Raw genomic sequence first — 26,554 nt, 5'->3', positions numbered from 1 at the left:
GTGTAAAGCTTAACAAAAATAAAAATAATAGACATATTGGGTATCGCCGCGTCCATAACAACCTGCTCTATAAAAGTATCACATGAGATGACCCCTCAGGTGAATTCTGTAAAAAACAATTAAATAAACTATGCCAAAACAACCTTTTTTTCACTTTGCCTCACAAAAAGTGTAATACCAAGCGAACAAAAAGTCTTATGTACCCTAAAATGGTACCAATGAAAAGGTCACCTCATCCTGCAAAAAATTAGCCCCTACATAAGACAATCACTCAAAAAATAAAAACCTATGGCGCCCATAAATCCATTGAAATCTGCACTGCAAAACCATATGGCGCTCCTTCCATTTTGAATCCTGCCATGTGCCCCCCCCCCAGTAGTTTACCACCACATATGGGGTGTTGCCATATTCAGGAGAAACTGGGTAACTCATTTTGGGTGCTTTTTCTCCGGTTACGCCTCGTGAAAATGAAAAATTTGGGGCTAAAGCAACATTTTATTGGAAGAAATGAAATTTTTCATTTTCATAGCCAAGTGTTTTCAAATTCTGTAAAATGCTTAGGGGATCAAAGTGCTCAGTACCCCCCTTAATATTTTCTTTGAAGGGTGTAGTTTCCAAAATGGGGTCACTTTTTGAGGGTTTCCACTGTAGGGGTACGTCAGGGTCTCTTCAAATACAAAATGGTGCCCAAAAACCACTCTAGCAAAATCTGCCCCTAAAAACCATATGGCACTCCTTTCCTTCTGACCACTGCCACGTGCTCCGACAGCAGTTTACTACCACATATGGGGTATTTCTGTAAACTGCAGAATCAGAGTAATATATATGGAGGTTAAATTTGCTGTTGACCCTTGCTGTGTTCAAGACAAAATTGATTAACATGAAAAATCTGCATAAAAATATGAAATTTAGAAATTTTTCCTCCATATGCCTTTAATTCTCGTGGAACACCTAAAGGGTTAACAAAGTTTTTAACATCAGTTTTAAATAATTTGAGGGGTGTAGTTTTTAAAATGGGGCCATTTATGAGTGATTTCCATTATGTAAGCCCCTCAAAATCACTTTATATCTGAATTGGTGCTTAAAGAAAATTGTTTTGGAAATTCTGTTGAAATTAGAAAAATTGCTAAGCCTTCTAAGGTCCTAAAAAGAACAAAATGACATTTACAAAATGATGCCAACATAAAGCAGACATATGGAGAATGATGACTGATAACTATTTTATGAGGCTTTACTATCTTTCTTAAAAGTAGAGAAATGTAAATGTAGAAAATTGTGAATATTTCCAAATTTTTGGTATATTTGGGATTTTTTTTATAAATAAAGGAGAAATATATTAACTCAAATTTGCCACTGTCATGAAGTACAATGTCAGAATGGACTGGATAAGTAAAAGTATTCCAAAGTTATTTCCACACAAAGTGACACATGTCAAATTTGCAAAAAATGGCCTGGGAAGGAAGGTAAAAACTGGCCCAGGGAAGAAAGGGTTAAAATACATAGAACATAACACATAAAAGCAATTTTGCCATATATGAAATTTGTATTTTTCCCTTTCAATCAGCTGTTGATATACACTGCTCAAAAAAATAAAGGGAACACTTAAACAACACAATGTAACTCCAAGTCAATCACACTTCTGTGAAATCAAACTGTCCACTTAGGAAGCAACACTGAGTGACAATCAATTTCACATGCTGTTGTGCAAATGGGATATACAACAGGTGGAAATTATAGGCAATTAGCAAGACACCCCCAATAAAGGAGTGGTTCTGCAGGTGGTGACCACAGACCACTTCTCAGTTCCTATGCTTCCTGGCTGATGTTTTGGTCACTTTTGAATGCTGGCGGTGCTTTCACTCTAGTGGTAGCATGAGACGGAGTATACAAACCACACAAGTGGCTCAGGTAGTGCAGCTTATCCAGGGTGGCACATCAATGCGAGCTGTGGCAAGAAGGTTTGCTGTGTCTGTCAGCGTAGTGTCCAGAGCATAGAGGTGCTACCAGGAGACAGGCCAGTACATCAGAAGACGTGGAGGAGGCCGTAGGAGGGCAACAACCCAGCAAACAGGACCGCTACCTCCGCCTTTGTGCAAGGAGGAACAGGAGGAGCACTATCAGAGCCCTGCAAAATGACCTCCAGCAGGCCACAAATGTGCATGTGTCTGCTCAAACGGTCAGAAACAGACTCCATGAGGGTGATATGAGGGCCCGACGTCCACTGGTGGGGGTTGTGCTTACAGCCCAACACCGTGCAGGACGTTTGGCATTTGCCAGAGAACACCAAGATTGGCAAATTCGCCACTGGCGCCCTGTGCTCTTCACAGATGAAAGCAGGTTTACACTGAGCACATGTGACAGACGTGACAGAGTCTGGAGACGCCGTGGAGAACGTTATGCTGCCTGCAACATCCTCCAGCATGACCGGTTTGGCATTGGGTCAGTAATGGTGTGGGGTGGCATTTCTTTGGAGGGCCGCACAGCCCTCCATGTGCTCGCCAGAGGTAGCCTGACTGCCATTAGGTACCGAGATGAGATCCTCAGACCCCTTGTGAGACCATATGCTGGTGCGGTTGGCCCTGGGTTCCTCCTAATGCAAGACAATGCTAGACCTCATGTGGCTGAAGTGTGTCAGCAGTTCCTGCAAGACGAAGGCATTGATGCTATGGACTGGCCCGCCCGTTCCCCAGACCTGAATCCAATTGAGCACATCTGGGACATCATTTCTCGCTCTATCCACCAACGTCACATTGCACCACAGACTGTCCAGGAGTTGGTAGATGATTTAGTCCAGGTCTGGGAGGAGATCCCCCAGGAGACCGTCCGCCACCTCATCAGGAGCATGCACAGGTGTTGTAGGGAGGTCATACAGGCACGTGGAGGCCACACACACTACTGAGCCTCATTTTGACTTGTTTCAAGGAAATTACATCAAAGTTGGATCAGCCTGTAGTGTGTTTTTCCACTTTAATTTTGAGTGTGACTCCAAATCCAGACCTCCATGGGTTGAAAAATTTGATTTCCATTTCTTTATTTCTGTGTGATTTTGTTGTCAGCACATTCAACTATGTAAAGAACAAAGTATTTCAGAAGAATATTTAATTAATTCAGATCTAGGATGTGTTATTTTTGTGTTCCCTTTATTTTATTGAGCAGTGTACAGGTATATTAGATATGACAAGTTTTTTTGTATGACCAATATCAAGGCAAATATATCAATATGGTTGTAGGTAATTTGTCCAAACAAACTCAGTGTTGTATCATCAGCAGAATAGTACAAAATGAGTAAAAGTTAAAAAGTTCCATCCAAGTAACCTCTATCTTATGCCTTGAGCGGGATAATAATAAAGTTAGTTGTTTAGTAATTCATTATTTTACTGTCCCAAACTTAATTCATAAAAGTGTGCACTTGTTGTTAGGGGATAAGTATATTAGCTTATAGTTATTTATATTACCACTCCTGAAGTATATTTCGGCTTCCCACAATTTGTATTGGGGCTAGCTGACCAACACTCTCCACAGCGTCTCATGTGTGTGATGCTTTCCAGCTATCCGGCTGTTGCACTATGCTGAAGGGACATGGTCTCCTGTACACTCGCTCTTTCTGCTGTTCGTCGTCCCACATGACTCGGCGTTCCATGTGGCACACGGACTCTCTGCTTACCGGCCTACCTAGAGATCAGGTAAAGCAGTACATATTGTAAGGGATCACTCTCTCAAACAGGGCGGCAATGACAGACTTCTCGTCAGACCACGGATTTAATGTCCAAACTGTGCTTTATTTTTGTTTTGGGCACTCTAGCAAATACAGATCCCAGTTATACCTCACTGGGGAGGTGAGGTTCCAGACCACCAAAACATAAACAAAACAAAATAAACTCCTGACCAACTGGGCTCTAACTAACACAATGTTCTGAGCTAGCTCACCTATTGAGCGCAGGTCACACTCAGGGAATCAGACTTCAATAGCCAGCAAGACAGACAGCTTCCTAGGCTTTTCCAGGCATAACTAACTCCCCAGACTGACAGCCTGGGATGGGCATTATTTCCCACTAACAATCCCAGCTGGACTACACCTGGAGATCCTCAGGCTAGGGAAAAACATGCCCTGGAATGGGGGTCGACTGGGGAGGTCCAACTACCAAACCTACCTTCCCAGTCCAAATAAAATCCAGCCCTTGAACTTTAACAAAAAATAGCTCCAGCAACTATGTTTGCTGAAGCCAGCTCCATATTCCTGGATTTTACTTACCTCGCCCAGTTGAGGAACCTGGGTGGGATATACACCCCTTCCAGGACTTTACTGTACACTTTACCACAATATTTATTGAAAAAGATGTCCTACATCTAATCTACAGCTAATCTATCACAGCAATAATAATCTTCAAACACAGGACCATAGAAGTGAATCTGTACCCCTTTACCTGATCTCTAGGCCGGCCGGTAAGCAGAGAGTCCTATAACTTCAACGTAAAGATTATTTTACACACAAATATCTGCTAATCATTTCTAAGCAGTCCTGAAGAATTCCCAATGGTTTCTAATCACTGATGTCTCTGAATATACAGAAAAATAATTAATCTCTAGTGCTTATATAACCTCCTATATAATGTTCTCAGTGTTCTAATATACCACAATACATGGAGAGAAGATGGCATCCGTTAGGCCATGCTAAGTTATAGGCATCATTCATGATATTCCATAATATTCTGCATTTTCATGCATGTGGATGAAGGAAGTGTACAGTCTAGAGGAAGAAAGTAGGATAAAGGAGAGAGCTGACCAGACCAGCTACTATATTTGAAATGCCATTCTATTTCAAGTTTATAATACAATGAAGCCATGAAATATACAACATGTAGGCCTCTTTCACACATTTGTGTCAGTGACGACATCCGCGACAAGATGATCAGAGGAGATGAGCATGAAGGATCTGTTTGGCCTGTGTTTCTATTTTTTTTGCCTTCAGTGTGTCATATGTATTCCACAGACGTTTCTAGGCTGAAAATTAACTTTCAGAGCACCTCCTACCAATGGTCTTTGAAAGCCATGGACCAGACACAGATGGCATCCGTGTTGTGTGTGTTGTTTTCAAAGACCCATAGGCTATAATTTGAGTGAGGGATGTTCTCTACAGACCCACAGTTCATGAAAAATCACTGCTGTGTGAATACACACATTAAAGTCAATGGACACATGAGCTGTCCACAGTTCACTGATGTGTGAAAGAGGCCTTAGAGAGTAGAAGACAATTTCTAATGTATAGTATGTAATGTATTACAGAACTTCAGATTAAAATAACAGTTGGTTGGTTCAGTGCTGCTACTTGCCTAAAGATGGGTCGAACCTTATTTGAATTCAGTTAAGGACTCTAATTTCTCATAAAACAAATTCAATACAATATCACGACATGCTAGCAAAACCGTTAACAGGCTGCAATACATATCACAGCCACTGAGTGGATACACATATAAAATAAACACTTCATGAGTATAAAATCATGTTTTTTAAACACTCAATGACAAAAAAAATTGCCACTATTATGGAGTCGGAATGGAATGAAACTTTCTATGTGTGAATGTAATGATGATATATGAAAGTGATTACAATATTAGAGAGAAAGCATAGGTATACTGAGGAAAACTGTACTGTAATAAAAAGAGGCTCTAGGATTCTGTTGGGCCACCTCTAGCTTGTATACAAGATGAGATACGGTTCAGCATGGAGACTTACCGGTTCCATATGGTATCCATAAACATTTGCCAACAGATGTTGTAGCTGGGCCTGTAGATCCTGCACACTCTTAGGTTGCAGAATATAGCATTACTGCTGGTTCCATAAGTGCTGGATTGGTGATAACTCTGGCAACTGGGCAGGACAAAGAAGTGTTGTAATCCGGCAGAGACATTCCTAGGAAACCCTTGTTGTGTTTGAGCGAGCATTATCCTGCAGAAAAATACCAGTTCAAAGCCTTCCCATAAGAGGCAACATACAGTCAGGTCCATAAATATTGGGACATCAACACAATTCTGACATTTTTGCCTCTATACACCACCACAATTGATTTGAAATGAAACGAACAAGATGTACTTTAACTGCAGACTGTCAGCTTTAATTTGAGGGTATTTACATCCAAATCAGGTGTAGGAATTACAACAGTTTGCAAATGTGCCTCCCACTTTTTAAGGAACCAAAAGTAATGGACAATTGGCTTCTCAGCTGTTCCATGGCCAGGTGTTTGTTATTCCCTCATTATCCCAATTACAGTAAGCAGATAAAAGGTCCAGAGATCATTTCAAGTGTGCTATTTGCATTTGGAATCTGTTGCTATCAACTCTCAAGATGAGATCCAGAGAGCTGTCACTATCAGTGAAGCAAGCCATCATTAGGCTGAAAAAAAAAAAAAAACCCATTAGAGAGATAGCAAAAACATTAGGCATTGCCAAAACAACAGTTTGGAACATTCTTCAAAAGAAGGAACGCATCGGTGAGCTCAGCAACACCGAAAGACCCGGAAGACCACGGAAAACAACTGTGGTGGATGACCGAAGAATTCTTTCCCTGGTGAAGAAAATACCCTTCACAACAGTTGGCCAGATCAAGAACACTCTCCAGGAGGTAGGTGTATGTGTGTCAAAGTCAACAATCAAGAGAAGACTTCACCAGAGTGAATACAGAGGGTTCTCCACAAGATGTAAACCATTGGTGAGCCTCAAAAACAGGAAGGCCAGATTTGAGTTTGCCAAACGACATCTAAAAAAGCCTTCACAGTTCTGGAACAACATTCTATGGACAGATGAGACCAAGATCAACTTGTACCAGAGTGATGGGAAGAGAAGAGTATGGAGAAGGTAAGGAACTGCTCATGATCCTAAGCATACCACCTCATCAGTGAAGCATGGTGGTGGTAGTGTCATGGTGTGGGCATGTATGGCTGCCAATGGAACTGGTTCTCTTGCATTTATTGATGATGTGACTGCTGACAAAAGCAGCAGGATGAATTCTGAAGTGTTTCGTTCATTATCTGCTCATATTCAGCCAAATGCTTCAGAACTCATTAGACGGCGCTTCACAGTGCAGATGGACAATGACCCAAAGCATACTGCAAAAGCAAACCAAAGAGTTTTTTAAGGGAAAGAAGTGGAATGTTATGAAATGGCCAAGTCAATCCCCTGACCTGAATCCGATTGAGCATTCATTTCACTTGCTGAAGACAAAACTGAAGGGAAAATGCCCCAAGAACAAGCAGGAACTGAAGATGGTTGCAGTAGAGGCCTGGCAGGGCCTCACCAGGGATGAAACCTAGGGTCTGGTGATGTCTATGCATTCCAGACTTCAGGCTGTAATTGACTGCAAAGGATTTTAAACCAAGTATTAAAAAGTGAAAGTTTGATTTATAATTATTCTGTCCTATTACTTTTGGTTCCTTAACAAGTGGGAGGCACATATGCAAACTGTTGTAATTCCTACACCGTTCACCTGATTTGGATGTAAATACCCTTCAATTAAAGTTGACAGTCTGCAGTTAAAGCACATCTTGTTCGTTTCATTTCAAATCCATTGTGGTGGTGTATAGAGCCAAAAATGTTAGAATTGTGTTGATGTCCCAATATTTATGGACCTGACTGTATGTGGCAACAGGATGTCCTGCACATATCGCTGAGCTGTTAGTGTCCCTTTTATCACTAATAGGGGTGACCAACTGTCATAAGTGATGGCTCTCCAGATCATCACACCAGCATTTGGGGCAATGTGTGTGTTCCACAAAAAGGCAGGATTGAAGTGCTCACCACAAGGTCTCCATACTGGAACACGAATGTCATCGGATCCCAAACAGAATTTGGATTTGTCAAGATGATTCAGTTCCAGTTCATAGCAGTCCAGGTTACTTGTTCACGACTCCCATGCAAATGACGGTAACACTGACTTTCAAAAGGTAGGACACATAATCAGTGAGATGTGACACCAAATTCCCATCTGCTATGTTCCTCAAAATGGGCAGAGACAAGGGTGTGTAATGATATGCTACCTGTGTCTGGATGGTGGACAACACAATTGTGGGAGTTGTTTGTTGGTGGATCCTCTCTTTTGTTGGTCTGTCTGGGTCATCCGGAGGCTGTTTGCCATGTGTGCAGGACTCACGTTCCCAACACCTCCTAACAGCTAGGTCAGAATGATGATCCTGCTTTTCCTAGTCCAATTATGCACCCTCTCTCAAAGTATGTCAATTAGACAAATTGTCTTTGAGTGCGTGGTAGAGGTATGTCTAGCGATCAACAATCTTTCACTGAGGTACACTGCTGTCTTTTCATGTGGAAGCACTTTTGCATCCTCTTGTGACAAGACCAAGTGTCTAATGAGCCCACGCATATAATCATTTACAGTTAGGTTCGGAAATATTTAGACAGTGACACAAGTTTTGGCATTTTAGCTGTTTCCCAAAACATATTAAAGTTACAGTCATATAATCAATATGAGCTTAACCCCTTTCAGCTAGAGCCAGTTTGGAGCAAATGCCGAAGCCCCGTTTTTCAAATCTGACGTTTCACTTTATCTGGTAATACCTCTGTAACACTTTTACTTATCCAAGGGATTCTAAGATTGTTTTCTCGTGATACATCGTACTTCATATTAGTGGTGAATTTGAGTTAATATGGTTTACTTTTATGTATTTAAAAAAATCTAAAGTTTACTGAAAATTTGGAAAAATTAGCAAGTTTCTAAATTTCACAGATTTTAAGACAAATAGTGATTCCTTGCAAAATAGTTATTCATTAATATTCCCCATATGTCTCCTTTATGTAGGCATCATTTTTTCCAATTTTTTTTTTTAAAGAATTTTATAAAGCTTAGAATTTTTTTTATTTATTTAAATTACTTTTTTTTTTCAAAACTGTGTTTTTAAGGACCAATTCAGTTTTGAAGTGACTTCAAGAGGCATAAATAATAGAAACCACCCAAAAATGTCCACATTTTAAAAACTACATCTCTCAATTTATTCAAAACTGATTATATAAACTTTGTCAACCATTTAGGTGTTCCACAGAAGGGCACAGAAAAAATGATATTGTTTTTGGAGGGCAGATTTTGCTGGAATGGTTTTGGGGTGCCGTATAACCCTAGAAAGAAAACCTTAAAAAGTGACCCCATTTTAGAAACTACACCCCTCAAACAATTGATTGAGGCATGAAGTGAAGGCATGAGGTGAATGGGCTGTAGTTTTAATTGGTATCATTTATGGGTACATATGTCTTTTGATCACTTTTTATACCATTCTTGGGAGGTGAAGCGGGCAAAAATTGCTATTCTGTCAGTGTTTTTTATTGTTATTTTTTTTATTGTTCCTCATTCAGTATATATGATATGATAATTATATTCTGTGGCTTGATGTGGTTATGGCGATGCCAGATTTATAAAGTTTATTATGTTTTACTACCTTTTCACAATAAAATCACTTTTGTATTAATAATAAATATTTTGCATCGCCATATACTAACATCCATAACATTTTAATTTTTCCACCAATGTAGCTGTATGAGGGCTTGTTTTATGCTGGATGGGCTATAGTTTTTATTGGTATCATTTTAAGGTACATATTTGTGTTCGGCGAGCATGCTCGGCCAAACACCATTTTGACTCGAGCATAGCGATGCTCGGCACGTCGCGGTGTTCGGCCGAACAACGCGTGTACTCGAGCGCGATGCATGAGTCTATTCCCCCCACATTTGTTGGCTGCTACCAGGGCCCAATCAGGTCTATGCAAAAGATCGCTGTACAGTGGAGGAATCCCCCAGGGTTAATGAAGAGTCGGGACTCTGGTTCGCAGCTTAGGAGTCCCTGCTCTGACTTCATATATAGCTATGTCCATATATGGAGTCAGTGCTTGGGGACACCCAGTGTATTTAAATCTAATTTAGCCTCTATTTCTGAAAAGTTTCTGCTGGGATTTTTACTCACAACCTTCTATATTAGAGGAAAGAACCTTAACCACTCAGCTCTAAAGCTCAATGATAAACTGAGTCAGAAAAACCTCATAGTAGTTTCTCATGGAGTAAGTATTTCTATACAGCAGAAGTATTATTTTATATATTTTTTAGTAATTGTAGGTTAACATGCAGCTCTATAGCATAGTGGTTAAGGTTCTTGGCTCTAATGAAGAAGGTTGTGAGTTGAAATCCCTGCATAAACATTTTTTAGTAATTGGAAAAAATGTATGGCACAAAACAATTGTGTAATTACTATGAAAAATATATGTATATATATATATATATATATATATATATATAAAATCATACCTCTGATATATATATATGAATGCATATTTTGGAAACTACTACTGATCTTTTTAGCCATAATATATTTACATATATTATATATTCTAAATATATAATATATGTCAATATATTATGGCTGAAAAATTATATATACGGTATATATATATATATATATATATATATTTAACACCTTAAGGACTTGGCCATTTTTTGCAAATCTGACCAGTGTCACTTTAAGTGCTGATAACTTTAAAACGCTTTGACTTATCCAGGCTATTCTGAGATTGTTTCTTCGTCACATATTGTACTTCATGCCACTGGCAAAATGAAGTTAAAAAAATTCATTTTTATTTATAAAAAAATACCAAATTTACCAAATCTTTTTTTTAAATTGCTAATTTCCAAGTTTCGATCTCTCTACTTCTATAATACATAGTAATACCTCCAAAAATAGTTATTACTTTACATTCCCCATATGTCTACTTCAAGTTTGGATCATTTTGGGAATGATATTTTATTTTTTGGGGATGTTACAAGGCTTAGAAGTTTAGAAGATTTTCAAAAACCCAATTTTTAGGGACCAGTTCATGTCTGAAGTTACTTTGCGAGGATTTCATAATAGAAATCACCCAAAAATGACCCCATTCTATAAACTACACCCCTCAAGGTATTCAAAACTGATTTTACAAACTTTGTTAACCCTTTAGGTGTTCCACAAGAATTAATGGAAAACAGAGATACAATTTCAAAATTTCACTTTTTTGGCAGATTTTCCATTTTAATAATTTTCTTCCAGTTACAAAGCAAGGGTTAACAGCCAAACCAAAGTCAATATTTATGGCCCTGATTCTTTAGTTTACAGAAACGCCCCATATGTGGCCGTAAACTGCTGTACGGGCACACGGCAGGGCGCAGAAGGAAAGGAATGCCATACGGTTTTTGGAAGGCAGTTTTTGCTGGACTGTTTTTTTTGACATCCATGTCCCATTTGAAGCCCCCTGATGCACCCCTAGAGTAGAAACTCCATAAAAGTGACCCCCATCTAGGAAACTACACCCCTCAAGGTATTCAAAACTGATTTTACAAACATCGTTAACCCTTTAGGTGTTCCACAAGAATTAATAAAAAATAGAAATACAATTTCAAAATTTCACTTTTTTGGCAGATTTTCCATTTTAACCACCTCAGCCCCAGTGCTTAAACACCCTGAAAGACCAGGCCACTTTTTACACTTCTGACCTACACTACTTTCACCGTTTATTGCTCGGTCATGCAACTTACCACCCAAATGAATTTTACCTCCTTTTCTTCTCACTAATAGAGCTTTCATTTGGTGGTATTTCATTGCTGCTGACATTTTTACTTTTTTTGTTATTAATCGAAATTTAACGATTTTTTTGCCAAAAAATGACATTTTTCACTTTCAGTTGTAAAATTTTGCAAAAAAAACGACATCCATATATAAATTTTGCTCTAAATTTATTGTTCTACATGTCTTTGATAAAAAAAAAATGTTTGGGTAAAAAAAAATGGTTTGGGTAAAAGTTATAGCGTTTACAAACTATGGTACAAAAATGTGAATTTCCGCTTTTTGAAGCAGCTCTGACTTTCTGAGCACCTGTCATGTTTCCTGAGGTTCTACAATGGCCAGACAGTACAAACACCCCACAAATGACCCCATTTCGGAAAGTACACACCCTAAGGTATTCGCTGATGGGCATAGTGAGTTCATAGAACTTTTTATTTTTTGTCACAAGTTAGCGGAAAATGATGATTTTTTTCTATTTTTTTTTTTTTCTTACAAAGTCTCATATTCCACTAACTTGTGACAAAAAATAAAAACTTCCATGAACTCACTATGCCCATCACGAAATACCTTGGGGTCTCTTCTTTCCAAAATGGGGTCACTTGTGGGGTAGTTATACTGCCCTGGCATTCTAGGGGCCCAAATGTGTGGTAAGGAGTTTGAAATCAAATTCTGTAATAAATGACCTGTGAAATCCGAAAGGTGCTCTTTGGAATATGGGCCCCTTTGCCCACCTAGGCTGCAAAAAAGTGTCACACATCTGGTATCTCCGTACTCAGGAGAAGGTGGGGAATGTGTTTTGGGGTGTCATTTTACATATACCCATGCTGGGTGAGAGAAATATCTTGGCAAAAGACAACTTTTCCCATTTTTTTATACAAAGTTGGCATTTGACCAAGATATTTATCTCACCCAGCATGGGTATATGTAAAAAGACACCCCAAAACACATTCCTCAACTTCTCCTGAATACAGAGATACCACATGTGTGACACTTTTTTGCAGCCTAGGTGGGCAAAGGGGCCCATATTCCAAACAGCACCTTTCGGATTTCACAGGTCATTTTTTACAGAATTTGATTTCAAACTCCTTACCACACATTTGGGCCCCTAGAATGCCAGGGCAGTATAACTACCCCACAAGTGACCCCATTTTGGAAAGAAGACACCCCAAGGTATTCCGTGAGGGGCATGGCGAGTTCCTAGAATTTTTTATTTTTTGTCGCAAGTTAGTGGAAAATGCTGATTTTTTTTTTTTTTTTTTTTTTCATACAAAGTCTCATATTCCACTAACTTTTGACAAAAAATAAAAACTTCCATGAACTCACTATGCCCATCAGCGAATACCTTGGGGTCTCTTCTTTCCAAAATGGGGTCACTTGTGGGGGAGTTATACTGCCCTGGCATTCTAGGGGCCCAAATGTGTGGTATGGAGTTTGAAATCAAATTCTGTAAAAAATGACGAGTGAAATCCGAAAGGTGCTCTTTGGAATGTGGGCCCCTTTGCCCACCTAGGCTGCAAAAAAGTGTCACACATCTGGTATCTCCGTATTCAGTAGAAGTTGGGGAATGTGTTTTGGGGTGTCTTTTTACATATACCCATGCTGGGTGAGATAAATATCTTGGTCAAATGCCAACTTTGTATAAAAAAATGGGAAAAGTTGTCTTTTGCCAAGATATTTCTCTCACCCAGCATGGGTATATGTAAAATGACACCCCAAAACACATTCCCCACCTTCTCCTGAGTACGGAGATACCAGATGTGTGACACTTTTTTGCAGCCTAGGTGGGCAAAGGGGCCCATATTCCAAAGAGCACCTTTCGGATTTCACTCGTCATTTTTTACAGAATTTGATTTCAAACTCCTTACCACACATTTGGGCCCCTAGAATGCCAGGGCAGTATAACTTCCCCACAAGTGACCCCATTTTGGAAAGAAGAGACCCCAAGGTATTCGCTGATGGGCATAGTGAGTTCATGGAAGTTTTTATTTTTTGTCACAAGTTAGTGGAATATGAGACTTTGTATGAAAAAAAATCATTAAAAAAAAAATCATCATTTTCCACTAACTTGTGACAAAAAATAAAAAATTCTAGGAACTCGCCATGCCCCTCACGGAATACCTTGGGGTGTCTTCTTTCCAAAATGGGGTCACTTGTGGGGTAGTTCTACTGCCCTGGCATTTTCCAGGGGCCCTAATGTGTGGTAAGTAGGTAAATGACCAGTGAAATCCGAAAGGTGCTCATTGGAATGTGGGCCCCTTTGCCCACCTAGGCTGCAAAAAAGTGTCACACATCTGGTATCGCCGTATTCAGGAGACGTTGGGGAATGTGTTTTGCGGTGTCTTTTTACATATACCCATGCTGGGTGAGAGAAATATCTTGGCAAAAGACAACTTTTTCCATTTTTTTATACAAAGTTGGCATTTGACCAAGATATTTATCTCACCCAGCATGGGTATATGTAAAATGACACCCCAAAACACATTGCCCACTTTCTCCTGAGTACGGCGATACCAGATGTGTGACACTTTTTTGCAGCCTAGATGCGCAAAGGGGCCCAAATTCCTTTTAGGAGGGCATTTTTAGACATTTGGATACCAGACTTCTTCTCACGCTTTGGGGCCCCTAGAATGCCAGGGCAGTATAAATACCCCACATGTGACCCCATTTTAGAAAGAAGACACCCCAAGGTATTCAATGAGGGGCATGGCGAGTTCATAGAAATTTTTTTTTTTTGGCACAAGTTAGCGGAAATTTATATTTTTTATTTTTTTCTCACAAAGTCTCCCGTTCCGCTAACTTGGGACAAAAATTTCAATCTTTCATGGACTCAATATGCCCCTCACGGAATACCTGGGGGTGTCTTCTTTCCGAAATGGGGTCACATGTGGGGTATTTATACTGCCCTGGCATTCTAGGGGCCCTAAAGCGTGAGAAGAAGTCTGGAATATAAATGTCTAAAAATTTTTACGCATTTGGATTCCGTGAGGGGTATGGTGAGTTCATGTGAGATTTTATTTTTTGTCACAAGTTAGTGGAATATGTGACTTTGTAAGAAAAAAAAAAAAATTCCGCTAACTTGGGCCAAAAAAATGACTGAATGCAGCCTTACAGGGGGGGGGGATCAATGACAGGGGGGTGATCAATGACAGGGGGGTGATCAGGGAGTCTATATGGGGTGATCACCCAACTGTCATTGATCACCCCCCAGTAAGGCTGCATTCAGACGTCCGTATGATTTTTACGGATCCGATCAGTCTATCAGTGGATCCGTAAAAATCATGCGGACATCTGAATGGAGCTTTACAGGGGGGTGATCAATGACAGGGGGGGTGATCAATGACAGGGGGGTGATCAGGGAGTCTATATGGGGTGATCACCACAGTCATTGATCACTCCCCTGTAAGGCTGCATTCAGACGTCCGTATGATTTTTACGGATCCGATCAGTCTATCAGTGGATCCGTAAAAATCATGCGGACATCTGAATGGAGCTTTACAGGGGGGTGATCAATGACAGGGGGGTAATCAATGACAGGGGGGTGATCAGGGAGTCTATATGGGGTGATCACCACAGTCATTGATCACTCCCCTGTAAGGCTCCATTCAGACGTCCGTATGATTTTTACGGATCCGATCAGTCTATCAGTGGATCCGTAAAAATCATGCGGACATCTGAATGGAGCTTTACAGGGGGGTGATCAATGACAGAGGGGTAATCAATGACAGGGGGGTGTTTAGGGAGTCTATATGGGGTGATCACCACAGTCATTGATCACTCCCCTGTAAGGCTGCATTCAGACGTCCGTATGATTTTTACGGATCCGATCAGTCTATCAGTGGATCCGTAAAAATCATGCGGACATCTGAATGGAGCTTTACAGGGGGGCAATCAATGACAGGGGGGTGATCAGGGAGTCTATATGGGGTGATCACCTCCGTCATTGATCACTCCCCTGTAAGGCTGCATTCAGACGTCCGTATGATTTTTACGGATCCGATCAGTCTATCAGTGGATCCGTAAAAATCATGCGGACATCTGAATGGAGCTTTACAGGGGGGTGATCAATGACAGGGGGGTGATCAGGGAGTCTATATGGGGTGATCACCACAGTCATTGATCACTCCCCTGTAAGGCTGCATTCAGACGTCCGTATGATTTTTACGGATCCGATCAGTCTATCAGTGGATCCGTAAAAATCATGCGGACATCTGAATGGAGCTTTACAGGGGGGTGATCAATGACAGGGGGGTAATCAATGACAGGGGGGTGATCAGGGAGTCTATATGGGGTGATCAGGGGTGATCAAGGGTGAATAAGGGGTTAATAAGTGACAGGGGGGGGGGTGTAGTGTAGTGGTGCTTGGTGCAACATATTACTGAGCTGCCTGTGTCCTCTGGTGGTCGATCCAAACAAAGGGGACCACCAGAGGACCAGGTAGCAGGTATATTAGACGCTGTTATCAAAACAGCGTCTAATATACCTGTTAGGGGTTAAAAAAATCACATCTCCAGCCTGCCAGCGAACGATCGCCGCTGGCAGGCTGGAGATCCACTCGCTTACCTTCCGATCCTGTGAACGCGCGCGCCTGTGTGCGCGCGTTCACAGGAAATCTCGCGTCTCGCGAGAGGACGCACCGGCGCGTCCACCCAGAACAACAGGACCGCCGCAAAGACGCAATCCTGCGTACGGCGGTCCTGAGGAGGTTAATCATTTTTTTCCGGTTACAAAGCAAGGGTTAACAGCCAAACCAAACTCAATATTTATGGCCCTGATTCTGTAGTTTACAGAAACACCCCATATATGGTCGTAAACCGCTGTACGGCACACGGCAGGGCGCAGAAGGAAAGGAATGCCATACGGTTTTTGGAAGGCAGGTTTTGCTGGACTGTTTTTTTTGACACCATGTCCCATTTGAAGCCCCCCTGATGCAACCCTAGAGTAGAAACTCCATAAAATTGACCCCATCTAAGAAACTACACCCCTCAAGGTATTCAAAACAGATTTTACAAACGTCGTTAACCCTTTAGGTGTTCCACAAGAGTTGTTGGCAAATGGAGATGAAATTTCTGAATTTAAATTTTTTGGCAAATTTTCCATTTCAATCTATTTTTCCCAGTAACAAAGCAAGGGTTAACAGCCAAACAAAACTCAATATTTATGGCCCTGATTCTATAGTTTACAGAAACACCCCATATGTGGTCGTAAACAGCTGTACGGGCACACGGCAGGGCGCAGAAGGAAAGCAATGCCATACGGTTTTTGGAAGGCAGATTTTGCTGGACTGTTTTTTTATACACCATGTCCCATTTGAAGCCCCCCTGATGCACCCCTAGAGTAGAAACTCCAAAAAAGTGGCCCCATTTTAGAAACTACGGGATAGGGTGGCAGTATTGTTGGTACTAGTTTAGGGTACATATGATTTTTGGTTGCTCTATATTACACTTTTTGTGAGGCAAGATAACAAGAAATAGCTGTTTTGGCACCGTTTTTTTTATTTTTATTTACAACATTCATCTGACAGGTTAGATCATGTGATATTTTTATATACCAGGTTGTCACGGATGCGGCGATACCTAATATGTATACTTTTTTTTTATTTATGTAAGTTTTACACAATGATTTCATTTTTGAAGCAAAAAAAAATCATGTTTTAGTGTCTCCATATTCTGAGAGCCATAGTTTTTTCAGTTTTTGGGCGACTATTTTATGTAGGGTCTCATTTTTTGCGGGATGAGATGACGGTTTGATTGGCACTATTTTGCGGTGCATATGACTTTTTGATCGCTTGCTATTACACTTTTTGTGATGCAAGGTGACAAAATGGTTTATTTAGCACAGTTTTTATTTTTTACGGTGTTCATCTGAGAGGTTAGGTCATGTGATATTTTTATAGAGCCGGTCGATACGAACGCGGCGATACCAAATATGTATACTTTTTTTTTATTTATGTAAGCTTTACACAATAACAGCTGCTTAGGCTCTGGTCACGCCTCTCTCCACAGCAGACTGCCCATACCCCTCAAGACGCCAAGTAAATTGGCGAAACATGTCGGGGGGCAGAGTGCTGTAGAGCATGTGTTTTAAACAGTGTATGCCTGCGCTTAATAATATATAACTGTCAAAGTAGTGGTAGCTTGATAGGCGGACTGTGTGGAGTGAGTGCTCAGCTACCGTGCTGAGACCCAGCACTGTGCAGTAACAGAGCTAGCTTCAACATTCACCTGCATCGGCTGCTAAATATAAAGCAGCCTAGCAGCAAACAGGAGAGCAGAGCGGTCAGTAGCACCTCCACACCTATCTAAAGGGCTCCACAATTTAAATAACAATCATGATTCATACAGAAGGCATAGCTGAAAATTTTAAATGTTAGTTTATTATAGTGTTTTTTTATTTATAGAAAATAAGAAATGTTACCAACTATCACACGTGTCAACCCAGAGACAACTATTGGTCTTAATGACCATTTGAAAAATAAGCATCTGAGAGGTTAGGTCATGTGATATTTTTATAGAGCTGGTCGATACGGACGCGGCGATACCTAATATGTATAGTTTTTATATTTTTCCCTATTTTTTACAACTTTATATTAGGGAAAATGACGTTTTTGTTTATTTTTACTTGAAACTTGAAAAAAAGTTTGGGGAAAACTTTATTTTTTGTCCCACTTTGGGACTTGAACTTTGGGGGGTATATTCCTTTACAATGCATTCCAATACTTCTGTATTGGAATGCATTGGCTGTATGAGTAATACTGTGTGTATTACTCATACAGCTTCCGGGGCCTGTGAGATCCAGGGGGCTGGATCTCACAGGCTCTTCACCAGAAGGCAGCGCGATGCCTTCCTTAGACATCGCGCTGCCTTCCATGCCATCGGGTACCCCCCCACAGCCGCATGGGGACCCGATGGCACCGCCGCAGGTCTGAATTGACCTGCGGTTTGCGGGGATCGCCGAAACGGGGGGTCACATGCTGTAGAGCACTCAAGCATCCTGAAGTGTTCTATTCGAGTATTTGATCAACACTAGTACATATGTCTTTTTGATCACTTTTTAGACCATTTTTGGGATGTGAGGTGGGCAAAAATTGCAATTCTGTTTTTTTTTTTATGAGGTATGTGGTAATTTTATTCTGTGGCTTGATACAGTTATGGCAATACCAAATTTATATAGTTTTTATGTTTTACTACAGCATAAAATAACTTTTGTATTAAAAATTAATTATATTTTGCATGGACGTATACTAATATCCATATCATTTAATTTATTTTTTACCAATGTAACTATGTGAGGGCTGTAGTTTTTTTTGGTATATTTTGGGGTACATATGTCTATTTAATTCCTTTTTATACCATTTCTCAGAAGGTGAAGTGGGCAAAAATTGCAATTCTGTGTTTTTTAATTTTTTATGGGGTTTCTCATGTGGTATATATAATATAATAATTTTTTTATGCGTCTTGATACAGTTATGGAAATACCAAATTTATATAGTTTTTTATGCTTTACTACTTTTTCAGCATAAAATCACTTTTGTATTAAAAATAAATTATTTTTTGAATTGCCATGCCATGCCATTTCAATTGGCTTGTTTTTTGCGGGATGGACTTCAGTTTTGATTGAAATAATTTTGGGATACATATGAATTTTTGATTGCTTTTTATTTAATTTTTTGGGGATGTGGGGTGAAAAAAACAGCAATTCCATCATTGTTTTAAATTTTTTTCTTTTACGGTGTTCACCACGATGGATTATTAACATGATCCTTTTATATATCAGGTCATTACAGACATGTCAATGCCAATTATGTGTAGTTTATTCTTTTTTTTTTTTTTTATCAATTATAAATGAGTGGATAAGGGAAAAGGAAATTTTTTTATATATTTATTTTTATTTCTTGGAATTTTATTTCTTGGAATTTTACATATTTTTTCTTTTTATCCTTTATTTTTAATCAAATCCTACTTGGATCTTCAAAATCCAGTGGGCTGATGGCTGCACTATACTCTGCTATACTCTTCTAGGGCAGAGTAAAGTACTGTCAGTTTTACACTCTCACTAAGCCTGATCAGACCATGAGGCAAGCTGATTAGAAACATGGCAAGCCTGGACTCCATGGTAACCATAGAGCCACTACCATCGCAGGGTGGCGGCCCGATGAGGGAGAGAGGGAGCCCCCTCCATCTGTTAACCCCATTGATTCTATTGGTGGCTACTGACCATGGCATTTAGAGGGTTAAATGGTCGGAATAGATGCCAGCACCGATTTCTTCCATTGTAGCAGAGTGTCAGCTGTATGTTACAGATAACATTTGCTGCTGATGGCAGCGGCTATGTTCCTGATCCACCGCTATTGCATACAATGCGGGGGACCATATGGGAGCAACAGGGGCACATGGAGCATTGTGGACACAGAAACATCAGGGGCACAAGTGAAATTGGGGGCACAAAGGGGGCCATGGCTGATTTTAGGCTCTGATCCCCAGGGTGGAGATCAGAGCCTGAAATCTGCATTTTACACTACCTAAGCTCCGACTAAATACTCTGCAGAGCGATCGCCCGCAATGGACCACTCTGAGAGCAGAGACTCCGGGGCTGTGATACTTTACAGTGTCACAGCCCCGGTTAACAGTTTGGCCGTAACTGTACACCCGATTGCGGTAAATTACCTGCAATCTGGATGTAAAGTTATGTCCAAATGTGGCAAGTGTTAAAGTGCAGATTCTCAGCTATAATTTTAGGGTATTCACATCCTAATTGAAGGACGTGTTTAAGAATTACAGCTCTTTAAGGGACCAAAGGTAATTGGACAATAAACTCAAAATCTATTTAATGGGCTGCATGGGTTATTCCCTCATTAATCAATAATCAATTAAGCAGGTAAATTGTCTGGAGTTGATTCCAGGTGCGGCATTTGCATTTGGAAGGTGTTGCTGTGAATCCACAATATGCAGTCAAAGGAGCTTTGAATGGACGTGAAACAGACCATCACTAGGCTTAAAAAAAGAAGAAATCCATCTGAGAGATAGCATAAATGTTAGGAATGGCTAAATCAACAGTTTGGTACATTCTGGTAAAAAAAAGAGCACATTCAAGAGCTAAGAGACTCAAAATGACCTAGACGTCCATGGAAGACAACAGTGGTGGGTGACCGCAGAATCCTTTCTATGGTGAAGAAAACCCCCTTCACTACATCCTCCCAAGTGAAGAACACTCTCCAGGAAGTAGGTGTATCAGTATCTACGTCTACCATAAAGAGAAGACTTCATAAGAGCAAATACAGAGGATTCCCCACCAGGTGCAAACCATCAATTAGCCTCAACATAGAAAAGAATCCAGCCCCTTTCTGGAACAGCACTCTTTGTACAAATGAAACTGAGATCAACCTGTACCAGAATGATGGGAAGAAGAAAGTATGGAGAAGGCTTGGAATGGCTCCTGATCCAAAGCAACCACATCCTCTGTAAATAATGGTGGAGGCAGTGTGGTGGCATGGGTACGCATGACTTCCAATGGCACTGGGTCACTGATGTTTATTGCTGATGTGACTAAAGACAGAAGCAGCCGGATGAATTCTGTAGTGTACAGGGATATACTTTCCACTCAGTTTCAACAACAAGGTTGATTGGACAGCGTTTCACAATACAGGTGGACAATGACCGAAAACATACTGCGAAAGCAACCCAGGAGTTTTTTTTAAAGCAAAGAAGTGGAATATTCTTTAATGGCCGAGTCAATCACCAGATCTCAACCCAATCGAGCATGGATTTCACTAGCTTAAGACAAAAGGTAGAAAGACCTACAAACAAGCAATAACTGAAGACTAGCGTTGATCGAGCACCAAAGTGCTCGGGTGCTTTGGTAGAACACTTTGGAATGCTTGGGTGCACAGAGCACCCAAGCACAATGGAAGTCAATGGGAGAACCCGAGCATTAAACCAGGCACCCACTGCTCTTAAGAGGGGAGGGTGCTGGGTCCTACTGAGGTCTATGCAGAAGACCGCTGTACAGTGGGGGAATCACCCAATGTGAGTCCGCACTTAGAAGTCCCTGTTCACTCCATATATAGCTATGTCCATATATGGAGTCAGTGCTTGGGGACACCTAGTGTAGGTAGTTAAATGTAATTTAGCCTCTATTTCTGAAACATTTCTACTGGGATTTAAACTCACAACCTTTTATATTAGAGGCAAGAACCTTAACCACTCAGCTATAATGCTCAATGATAAACTGTGTGAGAAAAACCTCATAGTAGTTTCTCATGTAGTAAGTATTCCTATACAGCAAAAGTATCATTTTATATTTAACTGCAGGTTAACATGCAGATCTATAGCATAGTGTTTAAGGTTCTTGGCTCTAATGTAGAAGGTTGTGAGTTTAAATCCTGGCACAAGCATTTCAGAAATAAGGCTCTTTGACCTCATGCTGTGCAACGCCGGATCACAGTAGAGCGTGTCAGAAAGAGAACTGGATCTCCTGAGTGGTAGCGGCATCTGGACCAGGAGAGGTTGGAGGTCTCACTGGGGGTCTGGTCTTAGGTCTTATTAACATTGGGGTCTGATCGGGGGTCTGATACATATTGGGGGTATGAGATAAGGTCTGATTAACATTGGGGTCTGAGATGAAGTCTGATTAACATTGGAGGTTTGATTGATTGGGGGGTCTTAGCTGAGGTCTGATTAACAAAGGGGGTCTGATCTGAGGTCTAATGAAAAATACTTTTTCTTATGTTCCCCCACTGAAACCTAGGTGTGTCTTAAGGGCAGGTGCGTCTTATAGGGCAAAAAATACAGTATTTATACTTATAAAAAGTGGGGGATTAAAAGAGAATCTATGTTCTTTTCAATGACTTTCAATTGACATTTGTGTCCTACCTCTCATGTTCTTTATAGGCTTTCCATACAATGGACATCAAGAACCACACACTAGTCACTGAATTAATTTTAATGGGCTTCACGATGGATTTTAAAACAAACATTGTACTATTTTTCATATTTTTATCTGTGTATTTTATAACGTTTTTTGGTAACAGCATCATTATATGTTTTATCTTCTATAGCCCTCAATTACACATCCCAATGTACTATTTCCTCAGCATTTTAGCCTTTTTAGACTTATCTTATTCTTCAACAGTCATGCCAAAAATGTTGGCTGATCTTCTGTCCACTGATCGTACAATTTCTATCGGTGCTTGTGCCATACAACTCTACTTCATACTTCTGTTTGGTGGTACAGAATGTCTTCTATTGTCCATCATGGCTTATGACCGTTATCTGGCCATCTGTCGCCCACTTCACTATCCAGTCCTGATGAGGTGGAGTATTTGCTACTGGTTGACAGCATTTGTGGGGATCATGGGTTTTATCATGTTTGTTCTTCCATCCATATTGATGCCTATACCACTTTGTTATCCAAACCATGTCAATCATTTCATGTGTGAGGTTCTAGCTGTGCTTAAGTTGGCATGTGATAAAATCTACTTGAGCGAACTTGTGATCTTCTATACCAGTTTTATATCACTTCTCCTCCCATTCCTGTTTATTATCATATCCTATACTTGTATTATAGCCTCTGTATTAAAGATTCGCTCCACCGGAAGGTCAAGGGCTTTTTCTACTTGCACCTCCCACATTTCTGTGGTGGCCTTATTCTTTGGGACTGGAATGATTATGTACTTTGGGCCCTCATCTTTGTACTCATCAAATCAAGAGAAGTACATTTCAGTTGTTTATGTGATATTAACACCAATGGTAAATCCTATCATTTACAGCTTGAATAACAGAGATGTAAAAGTGACATTTAGAAAAGTAATATCCAAACTAGCAGAGCCCAAAAGTAAATGTATGAAAGATTTGATTTAATAAATGGAAAGTCCAGTTTTGAATCCAATATCTTAGACATGTTGACCCCATTGGACTAGTTGTCTACTTGAGAGATCTGTTCAATGAGATGACAAAAATGGAGCAGGGCTGATCTTATTGGTGTGCATACGGTGCATTCCTAGTCTCTAGGGGCATTACTGGACTTGATGGCCTGGGTTCCCAATCCAACATTTGTAACCCAAAGGTAGCTGCTCAGAAAAATATATTCACTAGCTTAGTCATTAACTTATTGACTTAGCAATGCAATTTTTTTCTCTATATGATTATATAATTTGGGCATTACATGGTATGCCATAGGGGACATCATCTATAAAATGTCTCATAAATAGTTATTTCATAGGGTCCCATGGCATTTAGCAGATTATTTCATGAGCAATGTTTCTGGGTAACCATTCTAATTTTAAATCAGACCGTTGGTCAACAATGTAATGTACAGAGGCACCAGATCTATTGCCCAGGTCCTCAGTCTGTGTATCTTAGAGGGTACATGCCATATCACTTAGGAGTACTGAAACTTTGCTCATGCTGATCTTTTTATAGGTAGCATGATGTAGGATTATAACCTTGGGACCACTATAATGTACCTTGTTTTAGTAGTTTTACTTGTTTTATGTCATATGAGAAACACTGCTTCTCAATTTCCATGGAATCAATCGCCTTCAAGACTATGATCATGCATTGTGCTGTCTAGTAAAATCACAAAATGAGCATAATGCAAGTACACCCTAGGAATATGGCTTAAAACGTTTGGACACCCAGAGGACTTAGGTTGTAAAACAGTGGTATCCATGATAGTGAATGGAGTTGGAGTTTTGCATAATATATGATATAATCTAGAGACGGGCAAATCAATTCTAAACCAATCAGCTTGTTATACATTTTACAAAAATGTGTCCGCCAAACAAATCCAAAGTGTTTGCTATTTGTTTCAGTTGAATCACGAAAAAACGGTACCCAAAGCAATGTTACCATGGTAATTGTTGGGGAAAACTATGAGGGAGTAGGAAGTTGGATGATCATGTGACACTGAAATGAAGTGCCCTGATTGGATTAGAAGCTGACTGACAGCCTGATCTGCCAATCAGGGGCAATATTCCGGAAGATCCTTTGCTGAGAAAGTCATAGAACGCAATTCTGTGATCAGTTTCTTACCTGAAAGGGTGTCGTGTGACAGTGTCTGACAAAAAAGGTATCACAGACACAAGCCACTAAAGCATTGTGATAGGGACATGGTGTCAGAAGGGAATAAGAAGATATAGTTGGGAAGATTTTAGGGAATTTGATCATGGAAAGTTATGAGGTAGTGAGGAACTGGTTACCCAGTTGTGTGTTTAATGTGGCTGCTGGATAGCATCTTTTTCTACATTACAAAACCTCCTTCAAGAAAACAAAACTCCTGTTTTCTGTATATAAACAGACAGTTTTTGAAAAGAAAATTTATAGGCTTATTGTCAACACCCCACAAATAGTATTCTGTTGCAAAGGCTGAGAAATTTCACTTATTTTTTGTTCTAAAAACCATTTTAATGCATTATACCCATGTTATTAAATGTGTTGCATATTACTACAAGACAATGGGTAATTATAGCAAAAGCATTTTAAGGCAATCAATAATGCCATTCTTATAGTCGTGTTATTAAATTGCATATTACTGCAAGATAATGATCAGTTATGGCAAAAACATATTACGGCAACAACACCATTATTATACCTGTGTTAATAAAGGCATAGTTCAAAGACATTTCACTACAAAAATTGCATTGTTATACCCGTATTATTGAACACATAGTTAAAAGACATTTTACTGCAAAAATTGCATTACCAAAGTAAATAGTCAATAGAGGTGTGCAGTGTGTTCGTAGAAAGGGAGGGATATTAAATTGCATTTGTTTTGAAATGACAGAAAACACACTTGCAATTTTGCTAGTACTGTGTAAAAATCTGTGTATCAAACCCGTGACTTTTCATTTATAGGTCTCATAATAAAATGTCTTGGAAATGGAAGAGTGCAAAACAAAAGACCCACAGCTTATCATCCAAGAGTCAGAATTTCTTACCAGCAGCTTTATACCCATCTCTAAATCTCCTACAATTGGTAGTATCACCGTATTAGACTATGCTCCCTGTACCATCACATTATCTTTATCCCAACTGCTTCCAAGAGAGTGAAGGTGGCGATTTAATAAGTCACTTCTAGGCAAAGAGAAGTTCCATAAGGACATATCGCACCATCTTCAGACATTCTTTGAACACAATTGGTCAGAGGAAACATGCAGTCGAATAGATACATCAGGGGTGAGTGATTGCGGTCAAAACTCAAAAAAGAAAAGCAGAAAGAGATGCATTCATAGAGGAAAACCAAAGCCAAATGATCCACCATAAGACATAATTTGTGCTCTGTTCACCTTTGTTGATACTGTTCAAATATTGTCCACAGCTAAAGAAAGACAAGCCATAAAATTATTAAGAGAAAAAAGCTCCATCTACAAAGAAGAATAAAATTAAACCTCTACTAGATATGCAGAGAGAGCAGAATCTTCAGCATACCTTGGCATCTCCATTTTGAAAAAAGGCAGATTGTTGTCCATCAGGCATGGTGAGAAGATCGACACTTCCCATGCCAGATCGAACCCTGAAAAATGCATCTAAGCAGAAGTCTCCAAAATCCAAGAAGGCTTCTGCAAGAAGCAACTCCACTCAAGCCTAACTTCCATGGGGTTTAATTATCTTGAGCTTGGCCCACAGTTTTGTTCATATATCCGCAACTATCTTGTTTTTCACAGGATTAGGCCGCATGCACACAGCCGTTGTGGTGAGGGTCTGCTGCTAAGCTGACCATCTAAAAATTAGGGTTGAGGAAACCATCTAAAAAATTAGGGCTGAGGGTCTGCTGCAGAGCTGACCATCTAAAACATTTAGGGTGAGGGTCTGCTGCTGATCTAACCATCTAAACATTAGGGGAAAGGGACTGCTGCTGATCTGACCATCTAAAAAATTAGGGGTGAGCATCTGCTGCTGAGCTGACCATCTAAAACATAAGGGGCGAGGGTCTGCTGCTGATCTGACCATCTAAAAAATTAGGGGTGAGGGTCTGC

The sequence above is a fragment of the Bufo bufo genome, chromosome 4 (genome assembly GCF_905171765.1).
Source record: "Bufo bufo chromosome 4, aBufBuf1.1, whole genome shotgun sequence".
NCBI lineage: Eukaryota > Metazoa > Chordata > Amphibia > Anura > Bufonidae > Bufo > Bufo bufo.
The sequence above is the reverse complement of the archived record's forward strand: the minus strand, read 5'-3'. Positions refer to the sequence as shown.